Source organism: Podarcis tiliguerta (genome assembly GCF_965153285.1).
Source record: "Podarcis tiliguerta genome assembly, chromosome: 1".
Lineage (NCBI taxonomy): Eukaryota > Metazoa > Chordata > Lepidosauria > Squamata > Lacertidae > Podarcis > Podarcis tiliguerta.
In genome coordinates this window covers 62543929-62568367 of record NC_139534.1, presented here as the reverse complement: position 1 = coordinate 62568367, position 24439 = coordinate 62543929, and the positions used below count along the sequence as shown (strand labels likewise).

The following is a 24439-nucleotide window of genomic DNA, read 5'->3' as shown; positions in this document are numbered from 1 at the left end:
CTCTTAACAAAGTACTGTTCCTAGAAGCCAATACTGTCCAAAGTGGTGTGGTACTCCTGCCTTAAATGTATCGTGCAGATGGTGCCTTAGGGAAGTATTCAGGGCCGAGGGGTGTGGGATCCTTGCCCTACCCATAGTTTTTTCTGTAGCCATTTTCTGAACGCATACAAACATTGTGTGTGCCCCGCTGGGGTACACAGTGTCTGCTTGCTCCCCTTGAAATGGCTTTTCCGTATAGGAGGAGTGGAGAACCTCAGGCCCAGGAGGCAAATGTGCCCCCCCCCCACAACCCAGCTTCTCTATCCAGCCCTCAAAACTCTGTGCTGGCCAGACCCTCCCAGGCCACAACCCTCACTGGCCCTCGTCCTTTTGTGCTTTTACCTAATTGGGATGTGTCCTGGAACTGTAATATATACCTTGCTTGCCTGCACGGAGGGTAGGGGTTGGTTTGTGTGTGTGGTTGTACCAATGTTTGCTACACACACCACTGTTATGCGGTCCTTGAGGGAATGTGAACCTTGACAAAGGTTCCAATTAAAGAGCCAGTCATATGGGTCACAGCTTGCAATCAAATGCTAACTGTGGCGTAAGTCCTAACCTACTGCACGGTCTTTCAGCTGTTTGTTGTTGTTTGGTTTGCTTTGTGTTGTTTATTTAACTATGGCCATGGGCAGCTGCAAATCTGATTGGAGCTACAGGGGAAAGGACTACTCAATCCTTTCCCCTCAAGCTATGATAATCTCCTCTATCCAACTGCCATGCCATGCAGTGGTGGAAACTGAGTCCATATATTTCAGTGGGTAAGCAATGGGGAGGGGTGGAGGTATTGATTAGGAAAAAATAGCCCACATGGGAAAGGGTTAACCAATGTCAATTAACATCCAAAGTGGAAGATCATGGTGAACCAACTGTTTCTATGATTAGAAAAAATACCTTTTGATTTTTCTAATACAGGGAACGGTGACAGCAGCCACGAAATTAAGAGACGCCTGCTTCTTGGGAGGAAAGCAATGGCAAACCTAAACAGCATTTTAAAAAGTAGAGACATCACCTTGCCAACAAAGGTCCGTATAGTAAAAGCTATGGTTTTCCCAGTAGTGATGTATGGAAGTGAGAGCTGGACCATAAAGAAGGCTGATCGCCGAAGAATTGACGCTTTTGAATTATGGTGCTGGAGGAGACTCTTGAGAATCCCATGGACTGCAAGAAGATCAAACGCATCCATTCTTAAGGAAATCGGCCCTGAGTGCTCACTGGAGGGACAGATCGTGAAGCTGAGGCTCCAATACTTTGGCCACCTCATGAGAAGAGAAGACTCACTGGAAAAGACCCTGATGTTGGGAAAGATGGAGGGCACAAGGAGAAGGGGACGACAGAGGACGAGATGGTTAGACAGTGTTCTCGAAGCTACAAACATGAATCTGACCAAACTGCGGGAGGCAGTGGAAGACAGGAGTGCCTGGCGTGCTCTGGTCCATGGGGTCACGAAGAGTCGGACACGACTGAACGACTAAACAACAACAACAATACAGGGAACACATGCTGTCATCGCCCGTTCACCTGAGTTACTCCATTGCTCATTCAAATGGACTGTTTGCATGAGTTTCTAATTTGGGTTAGCAGAACCACCTCTTATAGGAAGGCAGAAGTAAGTTCTATACAAGCAAAATGTGGTTAATCCTCAGGAACACCTATATATCCGCATATTATTAAGGTAAAGGTAAAGGTACCCCTGCCCGTACGGGCCAGTCTTGACAGACTCTAGGGTTGTGCGCTCATCTCACTCTAGAGGCCGGGAGCCAGCGCTGTCCGCAGACACTTCCGGGTCACGTGGCCAGCGTGACAAGCTGCATCTGGCGAGCCAGCGCAGCACACGGAACGCCGTTTACCTTCCCGCTGGTAAGCGGTCCCTATTTATCTACTTGCACCCGGGGGTGCTTTCGAACTGCTAGGTTGGCAGGTGCTGGGACCGAGGGACGGGAGCACACCCCGCCGCGGGGATTTGAACAGCTGACCTTTTGATCGGCAAGTCCTAGGCGCTGAGGCTTTTACCCACAGCGCCACCCGGGTCCCTTTATCTGCATATTATTATGAAGTATTACAAGTATTTTACACATAATGCTCCCCAAATAAAAATGTTGTCTCAAATTAAATTGAGGACTCAGCTACATCGCTGCAAATAAAACGTTTTAAACATGTTGTAAAGTGCAATATACAAATGTAACACTAGATGGCGGCAGGGAGCTATGCAGAATCCAATGTATTTTTCAAAGTGTTTTTTTTAAAAAACCACATTTTCACAGCATTTTTTATATGTGTGTAAATTCCACCTGAGTAGGTCCTTGAACCTTAATGCATGAATCTTACTGCTGACAGGGTCTTCTAGACTCAGTCCAATATGCATGTACCTGGCAATTCCTGGTCATATGGCAATCTGTCTGAACCTCCATGCCCCACCATTCCACATACATACACAGAGAGAGCACTAGAATAGAGCCATCAGCACTGCTTCTTTTCTGCATCCCTGAAATGATAGTGTCCAGAATACAGTGTTTCAACCTTCTATGCTAACTGTCTGCAGAAATTTCATACTGTTTTCTATTTGTTCACTAACCGAGACTGGGCTGTAGCAAACAAACTGGGTCGTGAATCAAAGGGAGAGAAGAGCTTATTTAGAGAACTGCTCATAGGCTGTCTACCATACTCTTTTACTTTGCAAGATATGTATCATGTCACTGAAGATTAATGCCCTGCATGGCTAAATCTTCCTGCCCTGCAATCCATTAAGTTGTTGGGGGGGGGGGACCATCACTCTCACAGCTTAATTAGAAGTCCCTTTCAGAGATAGGAAGTGAGCTTGGAGGATGTGCGTCTGACAGTGCATGTCCTTAGAGGCTGATTCCTTCTTCTCTTAGATCCTAGTTATATCACTTACTCCCCTTCTTCTGCCTCACTCCCCAGCCTCACCCAGCTGAGAATTTGCACCTGTGCACAGCTCTCTGCTTCCAATGTTTCCAGGTAGCATGAAGTTTCTTAGCCCATCTGGTTTTTTTTGGGGGGGGGGGGTGAGGTACAGGTCATTTTGACCCTCTGCCCTAATTTTCTGCAAAAGTATGAGTAGCTCTGTACCCTTTGGTTGATGCTGTCTCCTCCCTTGCCCTCTCCCATCTTGGCTCCCATGCTTACTCACTTCTTTGCTGTCACAAGGAGGGAGCGATACAAGAAAGACCATTCCTTTTGTGGGCTCCCTCCTGGTTTGGAATGCATGCCCCAAAGGCAGAGAACGGGAAACTGGGAGGGGGATGAACCTCACACAGTAAACAAAAACAACTTGAGTCTTCCAAAATCTAACAAACACTTTGAAAATGCTTTTGTCCTTATTCTTTACTCCTCGGGAATTTCTTTTTTTCTTCTTTGACAAGAAGCAAAACAAGAGAGAGAGAGAGAGAGAGAGAGAGAGAGAACAATTCATAAAAATATGTTTCCTGTTTTGGTGTCTCACTCAGCTGTTCAACTCCATACCAAATCAATTTATGCCAGGAAATAGCCTGGCCTCTGTTTTTCGTTAATGATAGCTGTTTAATTCCAATACCAACAGCTAATTAGCTAGAAGGGACGATACAATGCAACCTCATTTATGAGCTGGGCAGAGAAAGGGGTGGGGGTGTAATGCCAAAGATATTTAGATAACCAACAAATCAGATTAATGAAGGCTCAGTCAACAACAGTCGAAAATATAGTGGGCACAGGGACAGTTTGGGTAACTGGGAATTTTGGGTTACCAAAGTTGTTATAATGACAGGATCAAGAAAGATTCTACCTAGTCCAGAAATGGGAACCTTTGGGACTGCATCCTGCTGCTTCATGTGACAAGACTAAGAATTGCAGATCAAAGTCCCTGTGCTTCACTGTGACTCCAAGTGTTGTTGTTGTTGTTGTTGTTGTTTAGTCATTTAGTCGTGTCCGACTCTTCATGACTCCATGGACCAGAGCACACCAGGCACTCCTGTCTTCCACTGCCTCCCGCAGTTTGGTCAAACTCATGCTGGTAGCTTCGAGAACACTGTCCAACCATCTCGTCCTCTGTCGTCCCCTTCTCCTTGTGCCCTCCATCTTTCCCAGCATCAGGGTCTTTTCCAGGGAGTCTTCTCTTCTCATGAGGTGGCCAAAGTATTGGAGCCTCAGATTCATGATCTGTCCTTCCAGTGAGCACTCAGGGCTGATTTCCTTCAGAATGGATGCATTTGATCTTCTTGCAGTCCATGGGACTCTCAAGAGTCTCTTCCAGCACCATAATTCAAAAGCATCAATTCTTTGGCGATCAGCCTTCTTTATGGTCCAGCTCTCACTTCCATACATCACTACTGGGAAAACCATAGCTTTAACTATACAGACCTCCAATTCATCTTCTCCCCTGCTTGCTGGATTATCCTCACAAACACAGATCTAAATGTGTAAGAGCACCTGAGGTGAAGGGAAACTGCAAGAGACAAAAGACTGGCATGGGAAGAGTAAAGCACTCTTTAAAGCTTCCATCATTTCTTTGCGGTCAATCACATCCTCCTGATGGCATCTTTGCTATCAAGGCTTCCTTACTCAAGGTTGCCTGCTGTGCAACATGCAGGTCACACCTAAAATGGCAATCCAGCCAGCAAGACACATTAAAGTGCCACTGATTTCAGTGGGAGTGAGGGTGCCAGGTGCATAATCTGCCCCAAATCAAGGGGCCTCTGACCAAATCATCCCCTATACCAGGGGGGCAAACCCCCAGAACAACACCCCGGCATCCTGGGCTCATCACACCCTACTCTTCTTCTTTGTGGCTTCCAAAGGGAAGCAAGAAGTTTGTAAAACACACAGCCTTATGTATTTGTGCAGATTCAGTGTGTTAAAAGGATAAAAGTTGACAAAGACTCCAGGAGGTCTATTGCACAAGTGTGTTGGACAAATGGCATTGCCTTTAGGAAACCTTGTCTTACTCAACTACATTTATGCAATAAATTGTAGAAGAGCCCAAAATGTAACTAATATGCTGTATGCAAGCACAAATAGAACCTTAACAAATAATAAATAACTTGTTCCATATGTGTGGCTCTCCCAACAGCCACTAACTATACACCCTCCCCCTTCCCCACCACACACATATAAACACACACATTCTGACTCTAAGGTAAGGAATGCACAAGCTTTCTGATTTGCCAGCAAAATTGGGAGGGGAAGAGGTTAAACAACGTTCTCGGAGTATTATGAGGCCAGACAGAGATGTCCACAATTAGCTTGTAAACTACTCAGAGGTTTCCTTATAATCAAGCGTTATATACATTTTCTTACATGAAATAAAAACAATGCTGCCCTGCCCAGGCATGCCCACGCCACACTTTCTCTTCTCTTACAATTTAACGTTACTCATCCAGATTATCATGCGCCACAAACAGGCCTTCTCAGGAGCAAGCAAGGAACACTAGACCAGATGCGCCTACAGGCAAGGAACAGCAGGATAAGAACGGGGGGGGGGGGGATAGGGTGATCTGAGTATTATTCCTCTAGGCAAGGCACAAATGGTGACTAGATATCATTAATGCAACTGTAGGAGGGACACTGTGCAAAGAAAAAATCCATTGGTGGGGTGGGAGGTTAAATGCAAGCAACATGCTAACCACTGTTTACAGCAGAAAATTATCAGTAAATGCACAGGTGGTTAAAGAAGTTTGAGACTACAAGCTATGTGACCCTCACATTGAGGACTAGTGTAGTAAGAACACTCTGCAGATCCACAGTAATACTTATATAGACAGGTATGGAATTGCCGCAAAAAAAGGGGGAGCACATTTTAGCAATACTTGTGGCAGTTACTTTTTATGCCTTGTAACACTTTTGAGAAATAGTTATGAGGTTTGAAAGACAGGTAGGAGGGGACAGTGGTCTCACTTGCCATTCTTGAATGGTTCCCCTGCTAAGAAGTGGTGAGCGCTATTGAACTCAAATCCTTCTTGCGGGATTCCCAGAGGCATCTTACTGACATCGCTAAGAACACGATGCTGGACTAGATGGGCATGTGGCCTGATCTGGTAGGGCTTTTCATTTGTCCTTAAGTTCACAACAGGTGCCAGTTTTGAACAAGAGACTTTGCAGCTGAGACCCAAAGTCTCTAGAATTAGACTCTCCAGACAACTGAAATTGATGATAGGGGCATGCTACTAGCTGCCACCTCTTCCTCAACCACCCATCTCTCTCTCTCTCTCTCTCTCTCTCTCTCTCTCTCTCTCTCTCCTGATGCTCTAAGAACTAATCAGAAGATATTTCACTGTAAGTCACAGTGTGGCCATGAAAAGATTCAGCATACAGGAGCTGCTGTCACAATAGCGGTTTCTCCGTTAACACTTCTAGCCCTTTAACATTTAGCATATTTCTATGCTGATTTTTTTAACATGGGGCAGATGTGCAGCGACTTCACAACTGCCACTGGATGATGTGCACCACATTGTTATTTTGAGATGAAGCCAAGGTGGTAGGATTCAGCTAGTGGTAGAACACAATGACCATTATAGTTGTGCTCTTGTCTGCTAGCAAAGGTCTTTCTGGGTCATACTGTTCCTGAACTGTGAAGCTCGATTGACCTCACAATTCTATTTTCTTAGGTCATGCCAAGGCTGCAGTTACTGAAAGTGAGGATATGGCCGAAGATCATAGTAGAATGTAACATTTTGGCTGATGGACAGCAATGGATGGGAGGAAGCAATAACTATGGCACCGTACAACAACAGAGATGCAAACCACTTAGACAGAACTGGTCCACCATCAACCAAATTCCTTGGCTCAGTGTGTTGGCAGGTCAGCCACTGAAAATGTGAAGGTTTGGGGAAGGAAAGGGGGAGGCAGCACTTTGGACAACAAAGGTGCAGGCTGCTGTTGCTGCTGGGACTGAAAGGGACTCATGATAAACCTGTACAATTGTGTAGAAATGCTTTCAAATTTTGCGCGTGTGAAACTTGACAGATTTAACAGTTGGAGAGGAAAGTAGAATTTTACAAGCTGCAAACCTCTTTGTCATATGCACAAGCACTATTCCTAAAAGGCTTGTATCCTTGAGAGTCTGCATTTGGTTTGCATACATTCAAAGTCAAATGTTCCCATGAAACCTTTCTTACTTACTTTTCTGCAGCCCCCAACCCCACTACTTGTTTTACCCTGCCCTCCTTCCTTTCCTTTTTCTATTGTGGCATTCTTCCTTTATTATCCTTTATTATTATAGTCATGCCTAGACGCCCCAGTGGAGATTAGGTCACCATAATATGAGAAGCTATGCAAACACATAGTAACACATTTGTTGTGCCCACAGGGAGCTCACAGTTTAGAATGGAAAAGAGTACGAGGTAGGAAAAGAAAAGCTCAGAAAGACTCCACCAGGTCACCGCAAAATAGCCCCAAGTTGTAGTAGTTCAGGGCTCCCTAGCCGAACAGACCACCCCGCTTTGCTTCCCACCGGGCATCTCTCTCCTCTGCCATCCATTCTGCAAGAGGCAATTGTGTGTGTCTACCTGAACTGCCCACGGCAGCAGCGCTGAGGGCTGCCTCCCCTGCGATGCCTCTTAGGCAGTTGTCAGGTTTGGATAACCATCTCTAGATTTCCTCATGGAACGTGCTGTTCCTCTTTGTACTATTCCTGTTTGTACTATTAACCCTGATTTTCCACTGCAGTAAACAATAAAAAGGCAAGACAGATAGCCCTTCAGACCATTCCAGCTGGGCAAGATACACTCGAGCCATTATCCATCTTTCCTCTCCCTCTCCCCATTTGCAGCCTCATTTTCTCAAAGTTCTTTTCTCATCTTAAATTTGCCATCTCTCTCTCTCCCTCTCCCCAATGTATGTTTCTGCCTTACGAGTCGATTCACTTTGCCCTTTTTCTCTTCCACACAACGTTTCCCAGCAGAAAAGAGAATCCCGTCCAGTCACCCAAAATGCACCGAAAGCCCCCATAGGCTTATTCCAGCCTCCCAAAACAAGACTTGAAATACTTTGTATCATGGTGGTACCAATACTAGAAAGAGATGGGTGACAGAAAACACGTCAGTTTCCCGCCCAGTCATTTCTCCATTACTTATGTCCTTTTTTGCCAACTCTACTTGGCCTAAGAAATTAAAAGGCCAGGATTACCTCATCTTTCTATTTTATTTACATTTAAGGCTTTTATATAGAACACCTAGGGCTGTTTGCAGTGAAACTTTAAGTTGCTAATACAGTTGCTAACATTAAGCCCCCTGCTCCACACTGGAAACTTCAATGCCATGGTCTTAATGGGCTTTTTTCCACTGTGGGCCACACTATATAACAGATTATAGTGGGGTGGTTGGCTGTCACCAGAAACATATGCCAAGTGTATAGTTACCCCTTCCTACTCCATAATGTAGAACTTGTCAAGGTTTTCTACCCTTTTGTAACTGCAGTTAACCTATGTGCTAGAATTTGTCCATGCCATACTTCAATGTAATTTAGCAACATGGGTATTTAGCAACATGGGCAGATATTTCATTACTACCAACAACAACATAGTTCATGCTAACTTGAAAGTAAACACAAGCTCCGGGGGAAGACCTGCTTTAAGACCTGGGAGCCACTTGCATGCCCAAGCCAAGCTCACTTTGCTAATCTGGGCATGAAACCCTCTCCATGAAAGTACATAGCCTAACAATCCAGGTAGACTTTTTCATTAAACACAGCTGAAAACAGAATCCTTTCTTAGACCAAACTCTTATTAAAAAGAAAGTTAGCTTACTATGGAAAAGAAGCAGATAAAGTAACTTAAATAAATCCAACTCTACAATTCTATGCTAACTAAATACAAAAATGCTTATGTGATGCCTTCCTAGCCTAGATATGGGAATATCAAACAGAGGCCAAAACTTACATACACGTGCTGAGAGTCTTTGTTTCAGGCCATTTTGAAATGGCCACAGGCACATGTTCCCTGGGCTCCGAAGAAGCACCAGCCCAATATGTTTGACACAGAAACCAGGAAGCCAGAAGAGAGATGGGGAACTATCCTGACTCTTTTTAAACCTCAGAATATTCAGGATGGAGAAGAGGGCATTACCCATTCCCTGTGACACAGACCAACCAATCTCTCCAAGGCGGGGCTTGTCAAAAGCCAATCAGGAATGCCTATACTAATATGGTTTCCCAATCTCCATACTAAAGAAGGTATCAGGAAGAAGGCCAAATTATCTCTGGGTCAGCCTGGCCAGGAATTACTCATACCCCATGGCTGGGTAATTTCACCCTGGGAACACATTAATAAAAAATAATAATGGGAAACACCCAGAAAGTTTCAGTGTGTGTTTCTCCAGAAGATCACAAATTTGCAGAGAGGAAGACTAGAACCAATATTCCATTGGCACTATAGTGTTGTCATTGGGAGAGTCAGGGACTGGTAAAAATGGATGCCTGGCCATTAGGTCAATACAAGTCAAGATCATCACAGAGCTTACTTCATGTCATGATGTCATGGCTTTCTGTGTCTTCTGCATCTACTCCATTCCCATCTCAGACTGCCAACCATGTGAGGGAGGCTTGGGTCAAAATACACAGACTGTCCTGATATTGCAGTATGGGGTCTTATCTACTAGATCAGGGGTAGGCAAACTAAGGCCCATGGGCCAGGTGCAGCCCAATCGCCTTCTCAATCCGGCCCACGGACGGTCCGGGAATCAGCATGTTTTTACATGAGTAGAATGTGTCCTTTTATTTAAAATGCATCTATGGGTTATTTGTGGTTCATAGGAATTTGTTCATCCCCCCCAAAAAAAATATAACCTGGCCCCCCACAAGGTCTGAGGGACAGTGGACTGGCCCCCTGCTGAAAAAGTTTGCTGACCAGGGTGTGTTATAGAAAAGAAGGGGAGAGGGGAACTAGACACATAGTTGCTGTTTTCTGTGCTCGCTTGCCATGTCTACTTTGGCCCTGTTTAAAATGTCCACAATAATAATTTTAAGAATTAGAATTTCATGCTCAGAAGCTATTCCTATACTGACACGGCAGAGTTACAGAACAGTGTGACCGGATTTGGCTTACAACCTAACCTAGTATTATTGTGCCAGCCCATTGCTTTTAATAGCCAGGCTGATTTCATTCTGGGTCACCTAGAAGGCATCAAAGGAAACTGCAGGTATTGGAAGTGATAAGTCATCAACTTGTGGCCATCCAACATGCATGTGGGCAAATGCCACTGGCATCAGTCAGTTTCCCCCCTACCTGCTGCTTGAGCAGTGTAATAATGCTCCACTTCTTCCACTGCAGATAACTGCAGATACTATGTAAAAAATTTCCTAAAATAATTACAAATAATAACGTGCAGCCAAGGGACCATGGCTATGCTTCTTGTTGTCCTTGAGATGCCCTTCTATGCATCACTGGTCATTACACCACTGCTGATAAATCCTATGGTGCTTGGTTATTGGGTGGAAGGTATATGTTATGTTCAATAACAGCATGCAAATATATGTGTGGTCCATACTGGATCAACCAGTAAAGCACAAATCCTTTTGTTTGCCCTAAAGTTATTCTCCGTGGTGAACGAAATAAATTACCTAAGGTGGAAAGTCTTAAAACAAGATCCCAGCCAAAACTGGTGCTTGATCCAAGAGGAAGGGTGAATAAACCCCCTAGCAGGAAGCCAGGAGGTTTATCAAGGTCTTTTCTGTTTCTGGAAAAGCTGGTTTTCATTAAAGAAGGAACTAGCACCAGCTCTCCCTTCCCTCGCCCCAGTAACTCACAACACACCATCCCCATCTCCTTCATTGCCAGTTTGCGCTAATAAAAAGCAGAATCGTGCCTAAGAAGGGGAGGGGAAGCCCCATATTGTACAAAGATGGCCCCTCTGCACAGGCAAGCATCACAGGCACATGAGCCAGGACTTAAACCCGTGCCTACAGATTTCTGTTGCTTGCCTGAAAACAAGACAGGTCTTGTGATAGTTTTTGTGCTCTTCTTGAAACAAAGTCTCCCAGTGACTGCAAGTGGAATCCGATGACAGCCAGTCATGAAGTGGCCACTTTAAAACATACCATATGGAGGCTCTGATTGCATAGAGAGGTGATCGCCTGTCGTTTCTGGCCGTGATGTGAAGGGGGAAGGGATGGGGTGGGATAATGTTTGCTTTTACCAGTGGCTACAGATGACCACCACCCACTGCGAGGAAAGTAAGTCATTAAATGACCAGTGATGATCCATAAAGTGTGCAATGCATGCATCATGGCAGGGACAGGAAGAGGATAGCAAAGCAGCTCAAAAATCCCCCCCCCCAAAAGGTGTAGCTATATTAGGTAGTAGTAGAGAAGCAACTTGGCAGGCTTAAATTTCTGCTACTGAACATACTGAGCAGCCTGCACATCATGAAAGTCAGAAAGCAAAGCTATGAGGCAGGGAATGCAAGGATGAGTTGGCACATGCACATCCGGATTGTATTATGAAGTGATGGTATTTGTAAATAAAGAGCCATCACATATCACCTAACATTGCCTCCAAGTGCAAATGATGAGATATTATGTGATGTCCACAACAGTGGTGGAGCTTCATGCTCCGGCACTGGGGGGGGGGGCAGAAAGCAAGCAGGGGTGGGTCTGGTGAGCATCCTGGGAGTGTGGCACGCCGCCTGCGGGGCTGTGGCACCCAGCGTGGGCGGGGGTGTAGCCGCAATGGCACCCCACTGGGATCGTGCTGCCGGGGGCGGTGCGCTCCCCCCGCACTCCTCTTCCTCTGCCACTGGTCCACAAACATGCACATCAATCCTAAGACAACGGAGATGCAGAGACAGGCAATATGCAATGATATTTGCATCAGGTTCTCTCCTTCTGCAAAAGTCCTTTTGGGATTCAGAGGCCCATTTTGAAGAAATAAAGCCCAGATTCTCCCCCCTCCCCAATCCTGCTTCTCCCTCACACACAAACTCCAGGTGGTATTCAGCTACAGTTGATATGTGTGTGGAATGAGGTCTGCTCATGCAATAGGACTTCATCATCCCCTGCATTCCCTAACACTGCTCTGGAGGGTTGGGGGAGGCCTCAGAATAGGCTTAGGTAGTGTGGGGTGTGGGAGGAGGAGAGGCGGAAGTCCTGTTACACGAGCGGACCTTATTCTCCCCCCCCCCCCAGTGCTACACTGAATTCCACCCTCAATCCCCTTTCTGAACTCACAGGGGCACAGGCAAACAGCATGGTACTTACCTCGCCATCACTCCCAGACCCGGGCTTCCCCCGCCCCCAGCCCCGCAAGCTCCAGGAGCGATGGCGAGGTTGCGCAACCTTGCCTTTTCTCCCGGACCCCCAGCCCCGAGGCTAAAAACGAAGCCAGGACAGCTAGCGGGATCCATCCCGCTCGCTGTCATAGCTTCTTTGCTCTTTGGAGCTCGGGGGGGGGAATAATTTCCCCCCCTTTATTCCCCCCCCCCAAAAATAAGTGCGCCCTATGGGCCTGTGCGCCCTATAGGGCGAAAAATACGGTATATAAGCATCATTCAGGAGGGCATGCCTTATTTCTACGCTTCCTACAGGTTGAGTTGTATCTGGATTTAGTTGTGTTTTCAATCGGCCTACTGTGAAACCAGTTGGACTTGAGTTAGGCATGTTTTTATGATCAAGACTGTTCCCAACTCACTATATGTTCCATTTCCCCATTCAAAGATGTATGTTCAGTGGATTCCTGTAAAGAGATCCCATAATTCTCTTCTCTCCATTGTGCTTTGCCTCTAGGAAGTGGAATGGGCCATACTCTGGATACATTTACATGTTTCTCTCTTTCTCCCTCTACGGGTCCATAAATATTTTCTCTCATTACTTTAACATTTCTTTTAGCGAGAATAAAGACAACCGTTTGCCAAATGGTATCTTGTTGCAATTCATATGCAACCACACTGGACTCCTTAACTTCTGCCTATATCACAAGGGAGTTCGCCATCACAAATGGCAGCCCATTGCCATGGAGTATTAGCCTGCTGGTGATGGGGACCCAGATGGGCATGCTGATGTCATGCTATTAGCACTTCATGCAAACAAATGGTGCATATTGCAGATGCATTTAAATGTGTCAAGGCATGTGTGAAACATTTACATGGGTAAGCATTTTGGCATTGCCCTGTGTCATGCATAAATCAGGCCTTGGGAAGAACAGAACAAGAAGTCTGTTAAATGGAAGTAATCGTGCATTGGTGCCTGGCCTCTCTGTTGTATTCTTCCTCCGATAACTTTGCAGGCCTTTGCATATGTTAATAGTCCGATGCTAACTGTTATTTGTAGTATGACTATTTATAGATGTGAAGCTGCTTGCCACGGGGTTTGGAATGAGAGCATCAGGGATTATTTAGAATGTCTGGCTGGTGGTGCATTCAACTGCAGGGAGTGCAATGTCCAGTTCAGGGTTACTGCTTTTGCCTCTTTTGAAACAGTACACTGCCTGACACATGTAATGAAAGCTCAGAATCTCCCATCTCCTGAACATGGAGATAAAGAAAAAATCTAAAAGCCATGTCAGAGAAGCAAGGTGGAAGACCATTCAGGGCCAAGAGCGTGCTTTTAGTTTCCTACTCTGGGAATAAGATCCTGCGTGATCTGAGTCATACAGTTCTCCATGTTGTCCGGGTGGGAGTGACAAGTTTTCCCTCCCTTGAAGGGTGATTTGGGGTAAACATGTTGAGGATTGCAAAACACTCACATACTACGATGCTTAAAACTAACAGAGTGAGGAGCTCTCAAAGTAACAAACATGGATCAGCTTTAATAGGCTGCACCTGGCACATCTCTCTCAACCTACTATAGACGTTTTGTACAAGCAGAGGCATGAAGGCTTGGGCAGAGGATTCGGAAGCCAGCTATGGGTTCTTCCCACTTGTTTGCCATTCCTCCTTCCTTGGCAGTAAGATCCATTCATAGGCTGCCTTCTGTTTGTGAGCTGTTCACTCTGCCATCTTGCAAATGTCTGCTTGCAACTCGGTGTCAGCATTCAGCCACGTTATCTTTGCTTATTGGCGGGGTGACCAAATGCTTTAAAGTGGGAGACGAAGCAATGACAAACTGCCAGGAGAAGTCACTTGCAGTTCAGTTTTTCAGGATAAAGTAATCATTTGTTCTAACGTTTGTGAGCCATTCTAGATTCATAAACATTTTCTCTTGCTACCAGGAGGTTATCCAAGTGCAAGCAGCCCCAGTTATATGACTCCACAGAGACCACCAGCAGGGCCTATTCAGATGGCCTGTTTGCTAATATATTTACAATTCTGTTTTTCATTAGCCCAAAAATGTATTTGATGCTGTCCCGTTTTTTAAAAAAATTATAGTCCAAAGTGCAAAACATGTTTTAAAGTGTCATTATCCATCAGAGTGACCTCCGAACAGTACATGACGACTTTCTCTTTGCAGCTTATTTTGCAGTTCAGTATTGCCGTCATCCCTATGTGAGATGTCAAATGACAAGGTCCATAAACCTGTTTTATTGTAAACACCAGCATCCTGTCTCAGTCATTTTGAAGGTTTGTTTAAAAAAAGAAAAGAAAAAAGAGCCAGGGCCCATCTAACTCACCAATGCAACTATTGCACCCTGGTGCTCTGGAAATGTTTTTGACTACAACTCCCATCAGCTCCAGCTGGCTGGGACTGATGGGAGTTGTAGTCCAAAGCACCCAGCGGGCACCAGCTTGGAGGAGACTGCACTAACGCTATGGTGTTTCTGAAGCAAGCAGACCCGCTTCCAAGCATGCCAGAGGCAAATGGGGAAATACAACTTTATTATTATTATTATTAAAACCTTTTGCTGTCTCTTTTCAGCACTACTACAAAATCCTGCTTGAAAGGCAAGCCTGAAAGTTCAAATTGCCATGTTTTAAACAAAACACAGTGTTTTATTGTACTACACTTCTGAAATGGGATCTGAACGCAGGAATTTTTAGACCTCTGGAGGTTTAAGGTATAGAAATGCTGGCTCCTTTACTAACCAGACCTAAGGGTTTTTGTACTCCCGCTCCCTTGTATGACAGAGAAAGCAGAGGCAGTCCACAATGAAATTTCAGTTTAAATGATCTGTTTTATTTGCTCTCTCTCTCTCTCTCTCTCTCTCTGTGTGTGTGTGTGTGTGTGTGTGCAGATTCTCTTTTTTGTCCCTTCAGAGTTTGAAAGGGAAATTAGAAACCCTTGTTTCCCAAAAGTTGCCTCAGTTACTTTGCAGAATGTGTCAACATGAGTAATGATAGCAAAGGATCTGCCAGGAGGACCATAGGAAAAGCACACACAAAGCTGCAGCCCTCCAGCAGCTATACAGAAGGTATGCCTTTGCTTGAAAAGTTCTACCACAGGGATGGGTTACAGATATAAAAACAACCCTATGCAGAAATTAATAGGAAAACACTGTCCTGGGGTTGGTGTGCTTTTGTTATTTGTTTGTTTGGATAGGCCTAACAAACAAATTCATTGGCAAAATCATCCACACATAAAATGTTGGATACCTCCACAATATCCTCCCTTTCTGACCCTTCCCCTCCAAACTTAGAAGTCCCAAATGTTCTAACCTACTTTTAAAGGGGAGAAGCTCAAGTGCCTTGATCAGTTTGGCCACTCTTTTTCACAATATCTTTTTTGAGGTGTGCCAACCAGATTCTTACACAGTGTTCCAAGTGCCATCTCACCATAGATTTGCACAAGTATTATGGCATTAATGTAAGCCAGGGGCAGGGAGCCTTGTTCAACCCAAGGGCCACATTGCCTCTTGAATAAACATCTGGGAGAACCATGCCAGGGGTGGGTTTTTTCAGACACACCTTTCATCCAGGCAATCAAGAGGTATAATCACAGATCAAGGATGCAGGTAACATAATTAGAGAAGGGTACAGAGTAGGATCAGTGCGGTCAGGGTGTGCATGGCCTGGACAGAGCCTGAAGGGCTGGAGAGAGAGGGCTAGAGGGCCACATTCAGCCCCCAAGGATAAGGTACTGTCAACTGTCATGACAGAAAACTCTAGACGACACCTAGCCACCTCTCTAACAACTCTTAGGAGCCCAGAACAGAACTTCTTGGAGGCAGAGTCCTCTAGCAACTGCAGCCCTGAAGAGGAGACTGATACAAACACCAGAAGAGCCCAGCTGGATCATACCAATGGCCCACCTAGTCCAGCATTCTGTTCTTGCAATGTCCAACCAGATGACCCGCCTCCTAGTCACCTGGGAGACTCTTTTTGTGTGCATAACAACTGACCCACAAGTTCAATAAATAATTACAATGCTTATTATCATGACTAAAATCTGTCCCATGTAGGTCAATGAACACCAGAGCTCATCTCCTTGAGCCCTGAGTGGACACATCTGTTGCCAGACTCTGACAGCTGATCCACAGTCTTCTCAGGGGATCAACATAGCCCTGAGGAGAGATTCCCACCCCGCCAATCTGGAAATCTCATGACCCGAAAAGAGCCAACAACTGCAGAAGAAGGTGTCAGCCCTTTAGCTGGCCAGGAGGCAGCACTTTGGGGGTGGTGGTATGGAGTCACTAGTCAATGATTCCCCAGCCCTGGAATAAACCCCAGTCAGTTGCTGAGACAACCTAAGACTCTTGGGCTCAGCAGCAAGAGCACCATCCATGGTCCTGAACCCCACCTCAATCTCCCTCCAAGGTGCTGACTGCCTAGCCTTCCTTTGCCTTGCTGCCCTGCATTTCTGATAACTACCAATCTCCTCTTGCTCAGGCTATCATGCATCCTTGGTAGTGACTAATAGCTGCCAGACTATCTGCTTCTCGGCAGAATGCCAGCAGCAGAACCCCTCTACATTGTATCTTCCAGGCTCCAGTTAGATGTCAACTCAGTTACCTATTTACAAACCAAACCATGTTTTTATGACACATCCCATGCTCAGCCCTCATTAGGGAATTTGGGGGGGGGGGTGTTTTCCAGCCCTTGGGGTTTTCCTCTGAATATTTGTGTGTATGCGCACGCTTTTGCAAACCTCAAGGCTGATACCTCCCCCTTGCACACTGGGTGGAGTGATGGTGACTGTTTTGGCTACATAAGCACAGTCACTCTATCTTGAAGGACTGAAAGTAGCCTAAGTGCTTAAGTTTCTTAAGCTGGAATCTGGCATTGCAGAAATGGTGCAACTGCTGACAGAAGCAGTAGCCAACACCTTCTCCTCAATTCCCCATACAAAGGGCATGAAGGGACATCATTTCACTGTCCCACTACATTCTTGTAAGTTTCATTTGTAGGGAAATGCACACCATGGTTATGTCACATTTTGTAGTTCTCTGGGGGGAAGAAAGGAAGAGACATGCATGCAGTTTCTTTAATGACATCTTGGTCTGGTCTTTGTGAAGCAATGCAGCAGTGGCCATTTATGTGACTAGCCAGTTCCCATCTCTTACATTTGTATTGCTGAGGCTCTGGTGATTTAAATGATTTAAATACTGCATTCAAATCATTCTTCCTTGTTTAGATACTTTCAAGAGAAGTGTTTGCCCCAAGACAGCTACTTCACATGCCCCAAAATATATTTTAATAAGGAAATTCTCTCATCGTAAAGTTAAACACTCTGCTACCGCTGTCCTGCTCTGCCGGCCACAGAGCACTTTGCCACTGACCATCAGATCAATAATAACATATTTCCAAAGTATTCAAGTGAGAACACAGTGATGCCTTTCATTGTAATCTGCAGAGATTCAGAAAGCCCATGTGTCTTCAGGCAAAGAAAGAAAAAGGGTCAACCTTTTTACTGCTGCATAAAAATATAATGGTAATAATACCAAGGAAATTAAATTTCATCAAACTGTGTTACAGTGACATTATGAGTTTGTCTTCAAACCACAACAAGCATGGTAATGCAGTCATTCCCTTTGCTTTCCTGTCCTTAACTTGCCCTGTGTTGCTTGAGGTAAGGTAAGGACAGAGTTACAGCAATGTACCACTTTAATTTCTTGAGGCTTCCTACTCTCAACTATCCTTTTATCAACACTTCTCAGGCTAGTGAACAAGACATGTTGCTTTCTTGACAAATGTCAAAGGACATCCCTTTAGTAAAATATTGATAACTGAGGAGTGTATTCGCATGTTGAGCGCTGCCTTCAGTTTACTGCTATCCCTGTTGGAATGTCTTTTCCCTCGTTGCTGCCAGAGAATAGGCATGCGTGTACACACAAACTTCATTTGTGAAATAGCAATTATGAGCTTGCCTTGAAGCAGGAAACCCTACATGTGTAGTGCAGTCCTAAATGTATGTCATTAGGAAGCAAGCGCTACTGAATTCAACAGGGTTCGCTCCCATAGCATAAGATTGATGTGCCAGTGTTGCATCCATTCCATGCACTTGCATGTGGAATTTAATATTTGAAGAATGAAACTGGCACCTTGGGTCTTCCAACTTCAGGACTTATCCCCAGTTTAAAGCAAACATTTGTAGGTCCTTGTGGCTGTGAAGAGACACTTGAGAAAACGCTGCATCGTTTGTAGATAGGGTTGCATCCTCCTACACAAAGTCAAGCGGGCATAAGCCCATGAAGATAAAGGGCTCTGGGGACGGAAGGTGGGCTTGGGTGTTCATTGACCAACATGGGACAGATTTTTATCTTGATGATGATTATTTATTAAATTTATGTATACTTAATCCAAAGATCTTAGGGTGGTTCACAAGATAACAACTATTGAAATTATTTATTGATCTTGTTGGTCATTTCTCTCTCTCTCTCTCTCTCTCTCTCACACACACACACACACACACGTGTCTCTCAAGTGACTAGGAGTTTTAAAAACCCTGAACATGATCCTTCCATTCACTCCCCACATCATTTGTGGAAAGGGTGATCAATAGTTTCTACTTGTGATGTCTGTAATCATGGCTACTCTTCAACTTCAAAAGAAGACAGGAATACAGATGAGGCAATGCTCAGGAAACCATCACATCCCACTCCAGGACCCTCTGGGCTGGGGTATGTGGCCTTTCCGGACTCCTTGGAATCAGAAGTTGCATTTCCAAAACAGTCCCCATGTTGTAGGAGTGAAATGCTTTTTACAAACAGAGGCTGTTCTTCATAAGGAGTGAAGCTAACAGCAAACACAGACCAGTCAGCCTTCAGTAGGCCTCATCACTCTGCTGAATCAACAGCTCTGCTTTTAGGAGAATTCTCCAGCCAGCACCTTCTTCAGTGTGCTATCCAAGGTCCTGATACCCACCGCCTTGCTCTCTTTGATGCGATTCTGCTCTACCTGAAGTGCTGTTGCTACATTCTGCTTCTTCTGAGCTTTGAGCCTAGATAGGGCAAACCTCATCTAGCAGACAAACTCTGATTGCACATTACTGAGGTAGCAGCAGAATCCCTCTTTAGCCAGTATATGCAGTATGAAACACCATCCCTCAAATCACAGCACATGATACACCGTATCAACCTAAAGTCGGTGGCTTTCACACACAAACAAAGTATCGTGCTTACAATCTTGTGTGACGCAAATAACACTTCATTCGCAAACTATTCCAACCAAGCCATATGTTTTAAATGTGAATGAAATGTTAAAGTTATCTTACCAAGTTTGTGATTTGTCATGTCTGGGAACAGTTTCAGATGATACCATAAAGAAGTGTAAAAGACTCTTCTGCCTCTGGCAGGAATATAGGTCACAGACACAGTCTGTGCAAGCAGGATTTATGATTCAGATTCTAGCTTCTCTTTTTCTCTTCCTACTCTTTCCCTACCTACCAAGGAAGCAAAGATACTCAGAATGGATCCTTGCTATTGATGAGTAGCGACGAGACTGGAAAGTGGTGGTTTTAAACACTGGCAGAAGTTTGAGTAAAGTAGGGAGGGAAGAAGACAGAGAAAGGGGAAGTCATTTTAAACAACTGGAGAGGTTGGAATAAAACAAAGATGATGGGACACTGAGAGGAGGGAAGTTATGTTAGTAGTGTTGTTTTAAAAAAACAAAACCCAGCAGAGGGTTGAGTAGAGCAAGCATAGGGTGACACTGAGGGAGGAAAGTGGCAGTTTTAAACAATGTTTGAGGTACAGTAAGTAAGTAAGTAAGCAAGTAAGTAAGTAAATAAATAATTTTAGCCTCTTTGTTGTACCCATTTCTGCTATTTCTCCTTCTTAAAATGGCTTTATTTTCTTTAAAAGCATGCTCTCAGTGTTCCTCCACCCATCACTTTACTCAAGCTTCTGCTGTTGTTTGAAACACTCCCCTTTTCCCTTTCAGTGTCACTCCCTTCTCGTTGTACTCAAACCTCTCCCTCTTCCAGACCTCGGCTGCCTCATGTGAGAGAGATAAAGGATGCAGAGCCCTCAAATATTCCACAGTACCTTCACACAACGTATTCCGCTGCTGGTATCATGTGTTGTCGTCAACATGAAGGTCCAGATTCTATGTAGTAAATTAGAACAGATAATTTATTAATAAGCAAACATATATGTACAACATCCAGTGTTGTAGCTGCTCAATTGATACGTAGCATGCAGCTACATAGCAAGTTTCTGCTTATTTAATTACAGGCACAGCTGGAAAAGGGATCCTCATTGGACTGCAGTGTGCTTACCACATTGCTCTCCAGCACAATCAGAACGAACCCTCCTCAAGCAGCTAGGAGGCTTAGTGAACAAATGCCCATTGGTGCCAGTACTGCCTGGTAGCCTGCAGTGCTCTACTGACAATGATCATATGATACTTCAGATCTTTCCTTTGTGTTCTGCAAGCTTGGAAAGCTGTTGTGAACACCCCCCCCCCCAAAACTGCTGGCCTTTTTCATTTCAGAGACTCATGCCTGTGGCTTATTGGTGCATAGAACTGTGCATTGTGTGCGTAGTCCTCTTCTCCACCTCCTCTCCAATCCCACAGCTCCTGAAGAGCTGAATTGAGTCATGGATGATTTTACCTACTGGAAAACAAACCAGGCACATCCCAAGAGAGCCATGCTGAAAGCACACGAACAGCATGCCATTTGTATGATGTTAGAGAAGCGTTTGGGTGGGTGTGAAAGGACTCAAAGACTCCTGGATGCTACAGTGTGGATTTAAAAAAAATAAAAAAGACACAAGAGTGGTGTTTCCCGAATTCTGTGTTGTAACATCCTGGCACCTAACCTGGCAGACACTCACAACACACTGGAGTGTCATAGCAAACAATGTCTTTTCCCTTGAGTCCAGAACATCTTATGAGACAAAGTTGAGAAGAGGACAGGAGTGAGTTCAGGAGACGGGACTCATGGATCCATTATCCCCCCCCCCAAGGCCAAAGCTGATCTTTTTAGTGTGCTGCCTGGTCTTGTCATTGATCCAACACACCTCCAATGTGTACCAAGAAGATCATGGCTCACTACCTCTTGGCTCAAGCCAAGGGTTTTCTGGGAAGCTGGTGAGCTGCAAACACAGAAGTCTGAGGATGCATTCACAGGGCTGGCTGCCACTCCAGAGGAACTCAATGTATGTTGAGATCATGTCCACTGAACAGGCATAGAGGAGGGCACATTCCCACACCCACTGGCTTCTGCCCCTCTCTTAACAATGTTTGGGAGTCAATCCTATCCCCTGCCCCTCTCCTAGCAGTTAAGGGCCTAGTCACACTATTCTTTTGATGGGGCAAAGCAACATTAGCCCTCTACACATCTTGCAGTCATGTACACAGAGCATGCATAGAGCAAGGATAGAAACTTCCCTCCTTTTGTCAGTTCAGCATCTGGTAAAATAGCATATATGGATATAAAAGGCATCTGCACGAGCTCTTCACAGGTTGAGAACCCTGCAAAAACAGGGCTCCCCATCACATCTCCACATCTTGTGTGTACAGTTTCTAGGTGTAAAGATGTTTTCATGAGATATGTGCTCAATCTGAATAAGGAAGGGAGAGCAGAGTGAAATATCTTCTCTCCCTCCCCCATCCCATTCAATAGGTGTACAGTGTACACAACTGTAGTATGTAAACAGGGTTAATGTTGCTTCACCATATATATAGAAGTATAAACAGGTTATACTCCAAACTACCAAAAGAAGAACAGGGGACAGATTAGACTCCAAGATGTTAAGCAGTATGGGTGGCTGGCTAAGATTTTGGATGGACACGTTACAAAAATATGGAACCTGTGATATGTAGTTTGCTTTATGACAGAATATATACCCACTGGACCACCAAAACCCACCCATCCAACATTTGACTCAACTTCTGCCTGCAGTAGCAAGCACGGTTTTAGTTTTGCCCCATATCTGGCTGGAGAAGAGGCTGAATGAAAGTGCCGGGGTGGGGGTGGGGGAATAGAATGGGAGTTCCAATCATCATCCCTGCTCACTGCTTCTTGGCTTTTAAAGGGGACTGGCAAGCTCTCTTGTTTAATACCAGTTACCATAGCAGCAAGTGATGGAAGGTTGTAGCTGGTGCTGATGTCACAGTCAGTTATTATCCTGGAATATTCAGGGGTTGTGGGGAGAGACTCTGCATTCTGCATATTGTCAAAGCCCGATAATGACAGCAAATATAATTAAACAATAACAATTTCAAAAAACAACAACAATCAGAGCTTCCAGACTGCAATCAACCCTCAGATTGATGCTTGCTAAATGGAAAATAGGGTGTCATTTGTACTAAAACATGTCAGTGGTTTTGTACAGATTTGAGCTTCCTTAGATTGTATTCAATCGTAGGTAAATATACATTATTTTGGAGGCTTTTGATCTATGTAATAAGCCTTTGTGTACAAAATAAAGGGAAGCCAGGAGACAAATAAATCAGCATCAGACCCCATTCTCTTACATCTCTGACCTGGTATGTGTGAGTTTTCCCAATGGAATCACTGTCAAGTATTTAATTGTTGGAAGGACTTCCTGTCCCTGTTTGTTTTACAACTGATCTGCTATCATTGGAATATAACAAAAGCTCCTTCTGCATTTAGGTAGGACATCGCTGAGCAAAAAAGGCTAGAGACTGAATTTAGGACCCTGTCTCACTTTGCAGCTGATTTTTTTTCTTGCCTAAATCTTTCCCATAGAATGACTGGACAAAGGGGCAGTCCCACCATATGTGTTAATATGTTCCTAATTGCTCACATTTTCCCTAGAAAAAAATTGGCCGATTTCCCCTCTGATTGTATGGTACCCGACATAAGATAGCAGTAGTTAATTTATTTATTTTTATCATGTTATTCTATTCCATTAGGAATCACAAAAAAACCCCAAACCCTTCCATGTTTCTTGTAAGTCCATGTGTCTTCCATTCTTTCATCAACTGGGGTTCCTTTTCTATTTTCAAAAAAGCCTGTTCAGATGGTCCTGAGCAATATGCCTTTGAGGGCCAACTGGGAGAAACTTACGACATCTCTGGACCATGTTAAGGGATGTGCAATTTGCTGTAACATGTAATCTTGAGATAAGAAATGACGCAGTTAGAGGCACTATAGTAAAACAGCAGCATATGGGGTTGATTTTCTTCCATAAGTTTCCATATGAATAAAGAGAATATGGCTCCTTTCCAGGAGATCAATCATTCTATAGGTCTTAACTGTTCAATTTCTAGGGTGCATATGATTCACGAACCGGGGGGATGGAAATCTAATGAGGTCAGTGGTGATGTTCCAGGCCTGATCCTCTTTTTCTAGTCATCCTAAGTTGTATATGTAGTTTTAAAATATTGCTTATGGAAGTCCATTTCACAACACCAGATATAGTCATTTTTCTTTATTCCTCCCTTTGCTTCCTCTATATCATATTCATAGAGCACCTAAGGAATAAAACTGGATGCATCAAGCAGCACAGGCTCTATTGACAAAAAGAAAGCTGCATGGCTGTCACCGAAGAGTGGCTCCTGGGGGGCTTGCTTTAGATTGCTCTGGGGCTTGAGCCAGCCTGCCTAGAGAGAGCTGTTCTTTTCTTTCAGCCTTTTTCCAATGCATGTTTCTGTTTGTAAGTTTAAAAGTCCCCAGGATTTGCTGCCTTTGAAGCACAGTCAAGCTGGCAGATGGAATCAGTCAGTACCTTCCACTCCAAAATCCTGGGAAGATGAAGCAAGATGAATGGTGGAAGAAGGGCTTGGGTTGTATGCGTTTCATGGTGGAGAGATTGTCAGGAAAAACCTCTCTTGATCTCTTTGCCCCACTTATTCCAAAGGGGTACTGCCTAGGTATCAAGAAGAGGAAATATATGACTAGGATTTCCATGGAAGGAAAAGAGCCAGGGAATTAATTGGTTTGTAGAATCAGGCACACAGATACCCGGCCATATGGTAATCCAAAGTCAAAGTCAAGAATGAAGGTGACAGCAAAGGTGGTTGGACTAAGATCAGCCTTTGAGACCCTTCCGTCTCTTCAATGATTCTACAAAATTTGCAAAGGTAGTGATAGTGAGGGAACATGATGGTGTCCTTTCCCCTTCCATAAGATGAACCACAGCAAGCCTGTTGCATAATCACTTAGGCTACAGACCCGCTTATATTTCCAGAGTGGT

General features: G+C 44.6%; 1 long non-coding RNA gene across 2 annotated transcripts in view; it reads right to left on the bottom strand.

Annotated features, from left to right (window-relative positions):
- LOC310670466 overlaps positions 1 to 20380 on the bottom strand; it is a 34252-nt gene extending 13872 nt beyond the window's left edge. Inside the window, exon 1 of one of the 2 annotated variants that reach the window (XR_014507577.1) lies at positions 20318 to 20380. This is a non-coding gene — a long non-coding RNA (uncharacterized lncRNA). Of the gene's footprint in view, positions 1 to 8908; positions 9033 to 20317 lie in introns of those variants that run through there. The other variant, XR_014507578.1, reaches the window with a different exon arrangement.
- Positions 20381 to 24439: the final 4059 nt, after the last annotated feature.